Source organism: Anas acuta, chromosome 17, assembly GCF_963932015.1.
Source record: "Anas acuta chromosome 17, bAnaAcu1.1, whole genome shotgun sequence".
Lineage (NCBI taxonomy): Eukaryota > Metazoa > Chordata > Aves > Anseriformes > Anatidae > Anas > Anas acuta.
This window is the reverse complement of record NC_088995.1, coordinates 12,192,723-12,206,334: the sequence shown is the minus strand read 5'-3', so window position 1 is coordinate 12,206,334 and position 13,612 is coordinate 12,192,723. Positions and strand designations below refer to the sequence as shown.

At 42.7% G+C, this 13,612-nt stretch overlaps 1 protein-coding gene and 1 long non-coding RNA gene across 18 annotated transcripts in view; both read right to left on the bottom strand.

Moving 5' to 3' along the window:
* The window catches only part of GALNT9 (polypeptide N-acetylgalactosaminyltransferase 9), a 428,403-nt gene that overhangs the window by 225,341 nt on the left and 189,450 nt on the right, over positions 1-13,612 (bottom strand). For 3 of the 13 annotated variants that reach the window (XM_068653703.1, XM_068653704.1, XM_068653692.1), the window contains exons 1-2: positions 12,987-13,140; positions 8,031-8,110 (exon numbers count right to left, since the gene is read on the bottom strand). The exons of 6 other annotated variants lie outside the window; for them this stretch is intronic. The gene's annotated coding sequence lies outside the window, so the exon portion shown is untranslated. Of the gene's footprint in view, positions 1-8,030; positions 8,111-12,986; positions 13,141-13,612 lie in introns of those variants that run through there. 4 more of the 13 variants (XM_068653695.1, XM_068653694.1, XM_068653693.1 and 1 more) reach the window with 2 other exon arrangements.
* Positions 1-13,612, bottom strand: part of LOC137841129 (uncharacterized) — a 357,202-nt gene that overhangs the window by 323,556 nt on the left and 20,034 nt on the right. The window lies entirely within an intron of this gene.

Genomic DNA, 13,612 nt, shown 5'->3' with positions numbered 1-13,612 from the left:
TAAATTACCAGCTCCCTGCCACAGACTAGCTTGGCATCCTGAAGTATTTTATCATGATTTCGGTGCTGATGTTGCATTGAAACACTGCATATGCTCTACTGATTGCTCAATATGGTTTGTATTAATACAAGTTGTAGTCTGTCACTGTTCAGAGAGTAGGTAGTTACAAGGGATGCATTGGTTACTTTATAACTGGAATAATTTATTATTGAACAAGCAAGTTCAACAAGCACTATAAAATCAATTTGTAATTTTTATGCACTTCATCTGGGCTGAAAAATGGTTTTGTTCTCCACTATTTTCTGACTAGACCTCTTCGACAGAAAAAGGGGGAATAAAGCTTTTAAAATTGCATTTTGGTCAGCAATGCACTCTGGAAATCAAGATTAAAGATGACAGTTTTCAGATGCATAAGTTACGCTTACTTTGTTTTATGGACCTAAGGCCACCACGGTGTCAGGCATTCCATCGTGAATGAAAACCACACAAAGGTTAAAAAAAGAAATATGTTTTGACAGAGTCAGCCAAAAACTTGGCTTATTTGCATTAGCTGGAAAGCTAGTACGGTTTTGTTTACTCCTTCAAAACACTGATTCACAGAGGCACGTAAGCTGGTGTTATTAAAAGTTTCAGGAGGAACGGCAGTTTTGGAGGAAGCAAAGTAAAACATGGGGCGCTAAAATCTTCAGTGGCTGTGCCTGCAATTGCTATGCAAGACACAAAGCACACATCTTCCCAGTAGCACAAAATCCAATTAATACAGTTCTGGGAAGACTCAGCGCTCCTGTTCTGACAATGATTTAAAGATGCAATGACAGATTGTGGGAGTTAGCTTGGTCTAACGCCCCTAAAAGCCTTGTTAATACCTGCAAGATTTACTTAGCATGTGTCCAGCTGGTCAAGTTTGAAAGGCAGCTCACATCCCTACTGGCAGGTGTGTCAAGGCTGTGCATCGCAGTACCTGAGCAGGAGGAAGGCCCAGATATCTGAACTAATAGGAACTGTTGCAGTTTGGAAATACAGGTACTCTACTACTATTTACTTACTTTTTATAATATTCAGCCTCTTGGAATCAAACATCCTATGAGGTAGTTGCACCAGCATCCCAACAGACTCTACGGAAGGGAAGGGCAGGGAGCATCACACAAAACCAGACACATGCTGTTTCCTCTGAACAAAACCCATTGTTTTTTTCACTGCAAGGTAAAAGGGCTGTGGCTGCTTAATCCAAAGGGAAAGGGGATGGGAAGACACTCTGGAAGAACATATAGCTTGAAAAACTAAATCTCTCTAAGCTGAAGTTTGGAGAGTGAAGAAAGAATTATACGTATTAAGGAAAGCAACCCCTGAAAGTGGCGGCAGATAGCTTGCTCACACACCAGTTCAAGTTTCACAGTATCATTTATCACATGTGACAGCAGCTTACAGTAAGAAAGGTTCAGCCTTTGCAGAAGGAGAGTAATACCTCTTTAGCAGTGCTATTGGGAGTTTCAACGTCTCACCTATGAAACTAGCACAAACACACATCTGATAGAGGCGTACAAGTAGTAACGCACACAAAATATAAAGAGGATACTCATTGGAATAAGCCAACCACCATCATCTCCTTTCCTACTACCAGTGGACTTCCTCTCACTCAAAATCTTCTATGCCCAAAGATTATTTTTTTTTTTTTTCATCTGAGAAACATTCTAAATCCGTTATGTGCCTGTGGATATCGTGTAACAATTTTAAGGCAAGCATTGAGTTAATCAGCGTTCAAAGCACTGTTTCGTGAATTTCAGCAGTGTGTAAGCTGCCAGCATGGGAGGAAAGAAGACTTTTTATGAAAAAGGAAAGGAAGGGTTGATGATAATTCGGACAACTTCGATTTTCTTGTTCATGCCTGAAGCAGTCCATACACTTCCTTTCTTAGAAAGAATGCATAGAAAGATGAGAAGTGGCTGCTCAATAGGAACTGAGAGAATATTGAACAGGAAGTTTAGAGTTCAAATTAAATGGCAGAGCTGTTAGAAAAGCGGTGGTGATCCAAGGTTTTGGAGGCACAACACTGTCTGCATCTCTATTTGTACATGAAAATTTCTGTTTCCAACTCCAGTCTGGAAGAAGAGTTATGGTTCAGAAGTGCTGCTGCCTTGCCCAGGGAAACTACTTAGGCTGCTCTCTGTTTTCTGTACCTTTTGTGGACTGAAATCCAGGTGGACAACACTGCTGACAATGCCTCACAATATCTCCTCATGCGCAAACAAGAGTACAAAGAAATTCTTACAAAAGTCACCTAGCTCAGGAGTCTTGCCCATAAGAGAGAAGAGAAAAATGAGTCCATTAAATGGAAATGCCTACAAACCATTACCTAACCTGTTTTGTAAAAAGTGGGGATTAGTCAAATCTCCTTAAATCACGCAGAGACATCTCTGCTGAACACATTCAGCCAGGCTCCCTGCTGAGCAGCACAGGGTTCCCTGCATGCCCTTACCTCCCTGCTGTGCTGCTTGCTGCTTCCCTGACTAAACCCAGAGCACAGGGAATCTGCATCCACTTGTTGAGATGTTCTCTCTGGGTCTGACAGATAGAAGCCTTCCAGCAAAGGTCTTACCACCACAGACTCATATCTGCCAGCTCCAGATGCCTCAGTGCAGACACAACTGGAGTACGGCATTATTTAACTCACTCCCAAACCTCAGCTTCGTGTGCATCCTTTTCAAGTCAACTAAGGGCTGTCTGTACAGCTACACAATTTGGGTGACACGGGAGCAGTGATATAATCAACACCTGAAGGGAACTTTAAACAGTCTGAAGATGTAATTACTCCAAAACCAGGCAACGAACTGTGCAAATGCCATCCCCACCAGATCAGAAACAGCACTGCTTTCAGATTCAAGTGCAGAAGTAATTTTCTCAGGCTGGCTTCCCCCCAGCAGCACACGGATGAATCTTCACAGCTCCTAAGGGAACGTCTGTAGTGCTGCGGGATGGCACAATCACAGGGTGCAGACACCTGTCAGGGCTTTACCTGGGCTGGCACAGGCTGGCTGCTGGGCAAACCAGACCCAGGAGTCCACCTGGAGCCACAGGCACGTATTCAGCACCTGGAGACTGGGCTGTCCCAACAGCCCATGAGATCCAAGATGTTTAGAGCAGAGCCAACTGCAGGTGTACTACCCATCTTCAACCTCACCTCTAAACGCCGCATTAAGCATTGAAGAGTGGTGACAGGCCAGCAGTGCTCAGGCACTGGGATGTTTCAGCTTTGTAGTGCTCTTTACCCTGGCAGTTTTACCCAGGGAAGTTTGCAGGCAGGGGAAATAGAGCAGCTGAGAGGGCAATACTGCATACAGAGAGGGATTTGTCTGACATGGAATTGGGGTATATATAATTTAAGCTCATGCATACTTATGGTGGCTGGAATTTGTTGTTACACCTTCCAAGGGTTTTTTTTAATGGCTCCAAGAAACACTTACAGGGTGAAATATAGCTCAAGACCTGGACTTCCCAAGATATTTCAGCATTAATGGATTACAGAAATACCAAGGGAGGGCTAGAAATCATTCCTTAAATACTCTCAAAGGTAATGAAATAAAACCCACTGAAAGACAAATAGGATCACCAAGGCCTGAATATTATTATTTTCTACTTTAATCAGGTTCCTGAGAGACCTACAACCAATGATGCCAATTAGCAATAAACAATAATAGCACTTACATGGACCTATCCAGTTCCGAGATGTTACAGGCACTCATCTACGAGGACACAGGAGACTGTTTGAGGCACACGCTATTCTTCAGTATCACCAATGCCAGATACAGTTGGAGTTTCTGTTCCATAGGAAACACTCAAGGGCTGCAGTTTCTGTTCCAAACTATAATAATTTATCTAAAAACTTCATTTCACAGGCATTTTTAAACACACTTCATTTTAATTGACAAATCATAAAAATAATTGATGTCAATAAGACGTCTGTTTCATGACTTTGCTCTAAAAGCTGATCTTTTTCAAATATTTCAACTCCATTTTTCTTTCAAAATTTAGTTTCATCAAACTGACACCTACTGCAAAGTTGAATTCTGATAAAACCTTTTTCTAGAAGAAAAATGCACTAGTCCAAAAGAAACCCTGAAACAGAAGAGATTGGGGCCATGGACAGCTACTTCTCATCTCCTCAATGTTAAAGTACTTCTAAATAAATTACATTCAGATATTATTCAGCTGCATTACTACCAAGAAAGAAAATTCAGACAGACTTAAGTAACTAGCAAGTATTAAAAGAGCCTTAGCCATGAAACATAGACAGCAGAGCGAGATGTTAAATTTTAATAAACAGAGCTTAAATTAAACCTATTCCTCTGGCAGCTATCTGGCTAAGCTAAAGGACGCTCCCATGTAACCCCTATCATAGGGAATTTGTTTTCTCCAAACATTCGCCTGATGTATGATTGTCTTGCAGTGATAGGAAGCATTCCCTTCTCAGATGGTGACTCAGAAGTTATTAAACACACACACAAACACTAGCCTATCTTAATTATGTCTTCATCAAATGCAATCACAGAGGCTTGAACTTTCAGCTCAGCCACCTTGTGCCTCAAAGTAAATGTAATCCTTCAGACAAAATGTTTACCAAGCTGAATAACCCGGAGCGGTGGTAAACCGGTGTCAGATGAAAAATTAAGAGCCTTGATGCTTCTAAAAACATTCCAAACAGTGGGGAAAAAAGCAATCAAAATGCATTAGCAAAGGAGGGTATTCACACCTCCCCTCTACCCATTTTTAAGCCATAAAAGCAAACGCCACATGAGCTAAGCAGATAAAGCTTGAATAGACAAGATTAATTAGAAAACAAAATAGGAATGGGAAAAGATGATGTACTTCCCTCCCCTCCCCCCCCACATTTGTGTTCTGTAAGTGGCCACTTAAAAAACAACAACAAAGAAAACACAAAATCCTAGCATGGGTGACACTTCCTTGTCTTTCCTTGAGTAATGAACCGATTTTCTTGTTCCTTGAAGATAAGGCAACTTTTGACTATGAGAAATATAGGAGAAAGTTTTCTATTATAGGTATAGGTCAGCTAGAGAACAGCAGCAGCAAATTGCTATACCCTACAATTGCAGTGATATAAAGTTGTGGAACATAAGTTTTCCGATGGACTGCTATACTCCCTTCTTTTTTTCAGTTTCTGAGACTTCAAGGGCAGGTAACAAGAGACAAGACTGGTCTCTGATGGAAGTTATTCATTTCATAGATAAGGGGAATGATGGATCACTAGAGGGGGTAAGAAAAAAAAAAATGAACTGAAACTTCTCTGTTTCAGCACTGGGCTAAATGAGGATGGGCAGGGAGTCAGCCTGGCTGGAAACCACCAAGGACAATTTGTTCAATCTGGTAAGCATTGAAACTGAAGCTTCAGATCGTGTAGCTTGATGTTCCCCTAAAACGCATGGATACAGAGCAAATTTCTAAGTTTTTTTTCCCCTCTTTTTTTTTTTTTTTTTTTTTTTTTTTAAATAATGCCAAATACAACGGGGAATTGTTTAGAAAGAAATATCCCAATGCTTCACAACTCACTTCTCTCACAATAAACAAGGGAACCCAAATTCCTTAAAGTCTAGAAAAGGAAACTGCCTTCACCTCCAACTCCCTGTATCTCCTTTCTTTGGAGTTCTTTTCTACATGCTTATGTGCTCACATGCGTATTTGCAGAAAGAGAGGCTCTAAGATACCAAAATAAGCTATGCACTGGTAAAAGGCTATTCCTCAATTAACAATGCTGACAACTGAATGTGCTTTAAATCTTCTACCGGAAAATCTCTCTTGCAACCTCATCATTGCTTTGAAAAGAAAGAAAAATCCAATGATAAAAAAATGCAACACTGCAGAACTGAACTTTTTTTTTTTTTTTGAAATTTGAATGTAAATTAAAAATATATATATTGTTTTATAGAAACCTCTAGAACTAAGTTCTTGAAACAGCAATAATTAGAAAGAAAAATAAGCTTCTGAAATGTTTGCAGCTTCCTCCTTTTTCAGAACTGTTCGGGTTACACGTTGGGTTTGTTTGTTTTCTGACGCAGACAGCTGAAGTGTTGTTTAGACTCATCCTGCTGTCAATAATCATCCTCAGCCACATGCCACTAATGCAAGGACAGCTAAACTTTCTGAAGATAAATGACTAACTACTGATGGTTGGTGCTTTGCCTGTTTCCATTCAGTTGGCTCTCACGCTTGACAGTGACAGTACAACATCATAGACAACTGGCTTCTTGTCATCTGAGCAGCCAGACTGAAAAAATTCACCCTCTTCTGACTACACGGTTCTTGTAGATCTGATGCAGGCTTATTTATACTGCTCCCTCTCCTTCCTGCGGCTGTGGATTCCATACTGTTACTCCTCAGAAAGACATATGTGAATCAAATAGCACAGAATTTAGTGATGTCCTTGTTCTTCCTAAGTGCTCTAGTACTAGCATAGACAACCTTCCCCCTCGTGCAAATTTAATTGTTGGTATTCTTGCTACATCAGCAGGTGCTGACTTCTTCATAAATCTTGAATGATTAAAACCTTCTTCCTCCTCAGAAAGAGGGGAGTAATCTCTACTTCTCAGGTGAGTATTGTCCTGCTTACTTGAGTGCACTAGTCCACTGATGCTCCATTCGAGTATTTTACCAGCTGAGAAATGAGACCCTACTCAGCATTCAGGTTAGGAGTGACAAAAACATCACTATCACACAGTGAAATGCCTTCATCACCTCCAGTGTTGTTCCTGTTCTGACCCTTCCAGGATTATTTAAAAAGGAAAAGAAAAAAAAGAAAAAAAAAAGATAGTATTAAGTCACTAAGCTGTTCAAGCAACAGATAAATCAAAGATTTTATAGCTCAGGAGGAAAGAACGTGGGTGACACCTAACCAAAATAAGAGAAGGCTTATTAGTACTGAGCTGAGTAGTTGTACTACAGCATCTCTGCAGCACAAACGTCATTCCTGTGTGATGGGGTGCTACGAGAGATGAGGAAGGATTCTTCAACGCTAGCAAAGAAAGGAAGAAAATTGAATTCCCCATCACTCAGCTGTAAGGAGTCTAATGAAGTGACAAGCAGTTTCCTAAAATAAAAGGGAGAAATGCATGCCTCTGTCTCAATAAAGACCATTAGACTGAAATCTGAAAGAAGCTTGAAAGCACAAATACCACGTTGGAAAAAAAAAAAAAAAAAAAGAAAAAAAGACACCTCTGCTAGCAAAAGCCCTTGCCTTGCCCAGGTACCCAAAGGCTTCATCTCAGCAGCAGAACTCAGATATCCTAAGGCCAGGCACACAAGCACACAGAGCTTGGTAAAAGCTCATCCCACAGCCAATCCTGTAGATATTGCGTTGGCTGTCTCTGCGCTGCTGGGTGTCCCTGGGGACAGAGCACACCCCCCTCGAGGAGTATACCAAACCCTTGCTATAAACGTTCAGTCATCTTCAATCAAGCTCCTCTTTTCCCAATGGAGGGCTTTTCCCTGGTGGATAAGTTCCAGTAAAACCCCTCCAAATTACTTCCTGAAGGCAATGAGTACATGAGCTCAGGACTTCGACAACACTGGATGACTTCCAGCATCCTCCAGTCAGGCAAATCCAGCCCTCCATACCTAATTAAATTGCAAGTAAAAAGCTAATAGTTTGTTTCATCACCCAAGTGCCTAGCAGCCAAGGCACTCACTTTAAAAGGACCTAGCCAGAAACCACAGGTATTCAAGTGATCTTTTATTACAAGTATTTGTCATTAGCCAGACCTTCCAGGCATCAGTTCCTAGATGTCTGCACAAGGGGAAAATAAAAGCTAACATGAGCTAGCAGGAGTTGGAGAGAGGCCTTCCAAACCATGACCTAGCACAGGCTGCCCCAGGAGCAAATCTAGCCTCCCAAACACCTAAAGCAATCACCACATGTTCGTAACTTGTTTCCCCCCACCTCCCCAAGAGTGGACAAATTATATTGACCGTGTTTCTGAGGACCTTCACTGCCTGGTCTCCTATGGATGCTGCTTTGAACTCACCTGTGGAAATTTCAGTTCTCCCATTTGTCCTCCTTTCACTCAGGTATGCGTCCAAACTTGCTTGTGACATCATGTAAGATCTGGAAAGAGGCATCAGGAACAAGGTGGTTTGGGAGAATTCATTTTAATATCAAGTGAAGGTGTCTTTTCTTTAGTTCTGCTTGAAACAAGTTGCAGGTCAGCAGCTCGTGCTCTGTATACAGTCTGAAAACAAACTGACGGCCCCCTTCCTGAACACTTTACAGTGTGATTCCAGACAGGCAACGAACACTCCAAATTTATTTACTGATATTTCCAACGTTGATGGCTCTCAAAGGTACTTCGCATGGCAACTGCCCTTTTATTTAGAAAATAAGCAAAACTAACAAAGCAAGAAGTATCACTTTGGGCCACTTCTAATGCACTGAATTACACAAGTCTAAATTAAGCTGGAACACTTGCCATAAGGGAGCATTAATTCTGCACTCTCCAAATCCAGCAATCTTGAAGATATTTATCAGGAATAGACAATTCAGGTTTGTGCACTTAAATCACTGTGTGTTACAAAGGGGCACATATGCTGAGTGTCTCCTAACTGCCCTTTTTTTCATCGCCTATGTCATATATCATTGCCTATGTCATATTTCAGCTCTGTGGAAACCCTGCTTGGAAAGAGCATCATCAAAGGAGAATGCCCATTCCTGTGCCTCTGCTAGAGAATGTTACAAGTTTCCTTCTAGAGCAAGATAATTTCAAGTATTGGAGACTTTTTCCTGCAGGAGGTCCCCCACCACGATGTGTACAGAAATGGAGAAACCCTTCTTCCCCTCCTCCCCCCCTTTTATTTTTTGAGGTTGGGCAGGGGCACCAAGAAAAACCTTGGTGCCTCTTCCAAGAAGAGTTGACAATTTTCCTGCTCTTCCTTCAGAGCTCAGGTAACACCCAAAAGGCAGAAGGCCTCCAGCAAACCAAGAAACCTTTAGAAAAATCTCAGATTCAGATGTCATCTATTTAGATAGCTCTGGGGCAGCACTGTTGACATGACTTAACAGCTCTCCATCACTTTAACCACAAGCCCTTGCACGTGGGAAGTTTCATCATGCCCATCAACAGGGCATTGTTTACATTTAACCTTAGCATTTGCCCTTCTTAAAATGGAGATAGGTCAGAAAGGAAAGATTTGCCTTACTGTTCACAGCATTTATCGACCTGAAGAGACTATTATGATAGACTGTGGGTCCACGGGGTCACCCGCACTCTGACTCTAGTTTCCATAAAGCTATAGATTTTGTGATTACAGCGGCTTGCTTTCTTACACTGATAGCCGTGGGTGCATTTAGCCAACAGTTGCAACTACACAACCCAGCCCAGCTGAAAGCAGAGACCCAGAGAGAAATCTCAGCGCACGTTCTGCTCTGGAGTAAGGATCAGCATTTTGTCTACGTAGAAAGGCAGAGCTTTGAGTACACACGCAGAGATAAGGTAACTCCATGTTGAAGACACATAAAGGTAAAGCCTTGGCCCAAGAATGTGTCTACACAGCATCATCCAGCACCAAAGCTGGTGCTGTGGTGGCAGAGGGCTTGGCATTCAACCCCCGAGCCAAGCATTGCATTTCCCAGGCCTGGCTCCTGGCCAAGCTGACCTTTGTTTTGCCACCCTTCCTTCAGCTTGCTTAAGAAGAGCTCCTCTGTGCCATACAGGCAGAGCAGCCCTGACATTCAGCTGTGCCTGAACCCCTGGGATGTCTGGGGGTGCTCAAGCCATTTTCACCAGTGCAGCTTCAAAACGTGGAAACACTTTAAGCCAGATGAAGCTGCAGCAAGAGAAGTGCTGATTAGGCTCTGGATAAGCCACACATAAGGCCTGGCCACGATACTATTCTGATAGAGACTGTGGTCTCTACCTGCGACAGAGCTCTGTGGGTACCTAGGACTGCCCACCTTCAACATTTTTACCTCTGTCAGCCAGTCTAAAACACCACCATGCCAGGCATTCAGTGCCCAATTCCCCTTCACATGAGGGCACAGGAGTATAGAACTGGCCTATATTTCAGCACCAGCCTTGGGCTTGCATGCCCCAAAACATTTTTTGCTTTCTTTCTTACACTGATAGCTGTGGGTATAGCAAGAGGTATTTGCCCCACCTAACAATACCTTCTCACACGTTTCTAAGATAAATCTCCATCCCCAGAAGGGACTGACAGGATGAAATAGTAGCTTACACCACGGTTGCTTTTCACAGTACTTTAACTTGTGTCCTACACAGTATTTTTATTTGCTTGTACAAAACACTATAAAGCTAGATTGAATTTTCTTGGAAATCACAGGAACCAGAGCAGTGCTGTGAAGCACTCCTGAGCCCATCAACCTGCATGGGAAGATTTTAAGGTTTCTGGTCACAAGACTTTTTAAAAACCATCAGCTCTCAGAGGAGGAAAGACACAAATCTTCACTTTTATTTGCTAACTTGATTGGCACATTATTTTTCCTCCAAGATCCTGCTGAGTCTGCTTGGCTCGTGGCCAAGGGATGGGTTTTGCCTCCCTATCTGTACCAAGTTCAGTACGGCTGTGTGCAACTCAGTGCGGATAGGGGCAGAAACAGACTACTAAATAAGCCCATTTCCCTAGCAACAATCCCCTTTCCTCCAGCACTTTCAAACTCTGGTTTGCAGCATCACTTCTCTTGACCCTAAGTAGGTGAGAGCTATGTCAATACCAAGTGTCAAATTCAGATGGCATAAATTGCTCTGAAGCTCCTACTTTTTCCCCCACCTTTCCTGCCACCTGAACTTAAACTGCCAACGCTTTGCAATGCTGGCGAGATCCCTGCAGAGGGACCTGTGGCATTTAACGTGCATGAACCTTGCTCCAGAGGGCACCTGGGCATTCAAGTACCAAATCAGTATTCCACCAGTGACATCCTTAACTAAGTGAAATCTTCATCCTGAATGTGCCCGTTTTTCAGAAAAAGACAATGATCTCTGAGCAGACAGTGTATCTGTTCAGGACACAGAAGTTTTTGTTCTTAACAATCTTCAGTAGGAACGAAGACAGTATTTCTCTGCTCCTAGGGCAACTAACTGCTCAGAGCTGTGTTCAAACACCTTCCCCTAATGACACACACTTTGGCTACCGCTTCACACCAAACTTCCCATAAGCTAAAATCTTTAAGCTCTGTTCTATAACTTATCAGACCAAAAGCTAAACCCCTCCACAAAACGAGGAAAAGGGGCCAAAACACAAAGGTGTTTAATTAAGAGACAAGTCTTCATTTACCAGTATTACCACAAAAAAAAAAAAAAAAAAACACACCATAAAGAGTTCCCCAGCAGATGAGAACCTCAGGGAGAAGAGGAAATACATGTTCCAAACCAATAGCCAGCATTTCCACCTTTGCTAGGCTAATACCTAGCACTGCCAGCCCAGTAGAAAAACATACTTTTTTTTTTTTTAAAAATGGGTTCAGAGAAGTTGCTTACGCACAGACTGAAACGCTCACAGCTGGCAGGACAAGGCACACCACCAGCAAAGAACCTGTGCTGCCATGACCAGTCCTTCATTTACACCCAGGAGCCACTCTCAGACAGGTGTTTGGCCGGGCTTCCCCACTGGATATGCACCTCGCTAATTATCGGATTTGTCTCAGGACTACTGGCGCTAATTAACACTGCAGTCTAATTAATCAGAAATTCAAATTCCACTGAACAGCTTTTATGCAGCTATTTCTGCTGCACACTATGGAGGGTTTCCTTTGGTTTTGTGTTTGGCTTTTGTGTTAGTTTTACTTTGAACTAGTAGCAGGATTAATAGGCTGGATATGAGTAGAACTGAGCACTAACATTGGTCTTACCAAAATCAAACACATGCGCTTCCCCCTACATTGTATTTTCTTCTCAAAACATGGTGGTTCTTCACATGACAGTAATCAGTTCCTTAACTGTTGCTTGCTATAGATCTTGCCATAGATCTAACCTGTGAGCAGCTCAAGCTTAGCAGAAGAGTCACCTGCCAACTTTGAAGACTGAGATCTCTGCAGTCCTCCCAGTGCTAAAACTAAACACACCCTACCCACAGCTGCAATCTCCAGGTTTGTTCAACTGCCATTTCTTCAGGGACACGTGTTTCTTTCACTACGTCAGTGGTGTTTCAAGGACAAACTGCACGTTTCATCTGGCCCTGCAAGAGATCAGAGCCAAGCCTGGCACCTGCCATTTGAGGAGCCTGAAACATTTGCAGCAAAACACCAATCAGCATGGGCTCAGATACCAGTCACGTATTGCTGTCACCAGACTCCTGTTATCACTTCACATTGACCCCTTTCCTTCCCACATATTGTGAACGGACACTTAGCTTCCCAGTTACCATTTCTGCCCCTTAATCATCTGAAACTCTGGTCTCCAGTGAGAGATGGTCATGGGATAGTGCAGGATCTCCCGCATCTCCCAGAACCCCTATTAAAACAATTAAGCAACAGGGAAACATCTTTCCCCTCTGGAACATTCACAAATTGCTATCTGGACCACGTTAATTTCAGTCACGCAGGAAGGAAACGTGCCATTTTATTTTTACTAAAACAATTATTTTTGCTGGATTTGACTGGAGAAAACAACTGGCTGCTTTAAGTACAAAATAAACTAAACTGTGAAATGCATAGCTGACCATAAACACTACACGCCTTTAAATAATCCTCTTTCCAGACTGATGCTCCTCTACATCTCTAGGCAGGTTTGCCATAATCCTTAGCCCTACAATCTATTATTAAGGTGCCCTGTTAGCTATTTGTACTTTGCACTGCTTAAATAATTCAAATACAAGCAAGTGGGGCGTTCCACAAACCTTCACTACAGAAGCTTACTGCATACGTGGCTTTAAGCAATTTCAGCACTTCAGTCCCACAGTATTTCACCAGTCCCAGACAACCCTCCATTCCCCATCCAGCAGGGCTCCAGGCCACTGGGAACCTGGTGTCCTACCTGATTTTATGAAACAGCAGGAGTAGAAGCTCACACCATCAGGGACTGGCATTGAAAAAGCACATTGCACTCACATCCCCTAAAATCCAGGTCAACTCCAAAGTAAAAAGCAGTTAAAGAAACCTTCCCCCTCTACCTATGGGCTGTTCTGGAAGATCTGCTCTACTGAATGATTTAGCAGCTGAAGGCAATAGGAGCTACAGGTGCTTGGCACATCTGAAGCATCAGCCCTAATGAGGCAGGCATGGTGGAGAGAGCACAACTACCAAGGAGCACGGGCAGGGCTTAATCCTGCTGCTGTTACTGACCCAATGGGCCTCGAGATAAGCAAAAGTTAACCCTTATGTTAATCCTTGCTGGCTTTTACACGGGGTAATGCTGTTCTCAGTAGCCATACGCTTATGAAAACTTTCCCTTACGTAACATATTATAATCTAAATGCATCTGAGTATGAAAAAAAAAAAAATAGAAAGGAAGCTCTTTGTGCCTTATGAGTACTGGGAGGCAGACGTGAAACCTCAAAGCACTTGTGCATGTCTCCGTTTCCCCTACACAATGGCACTGACAAATGCCAGCTCCAGACAGGCTGCAGCAGCTGAACATCAGCAGTGCATTCACTGGGTGCA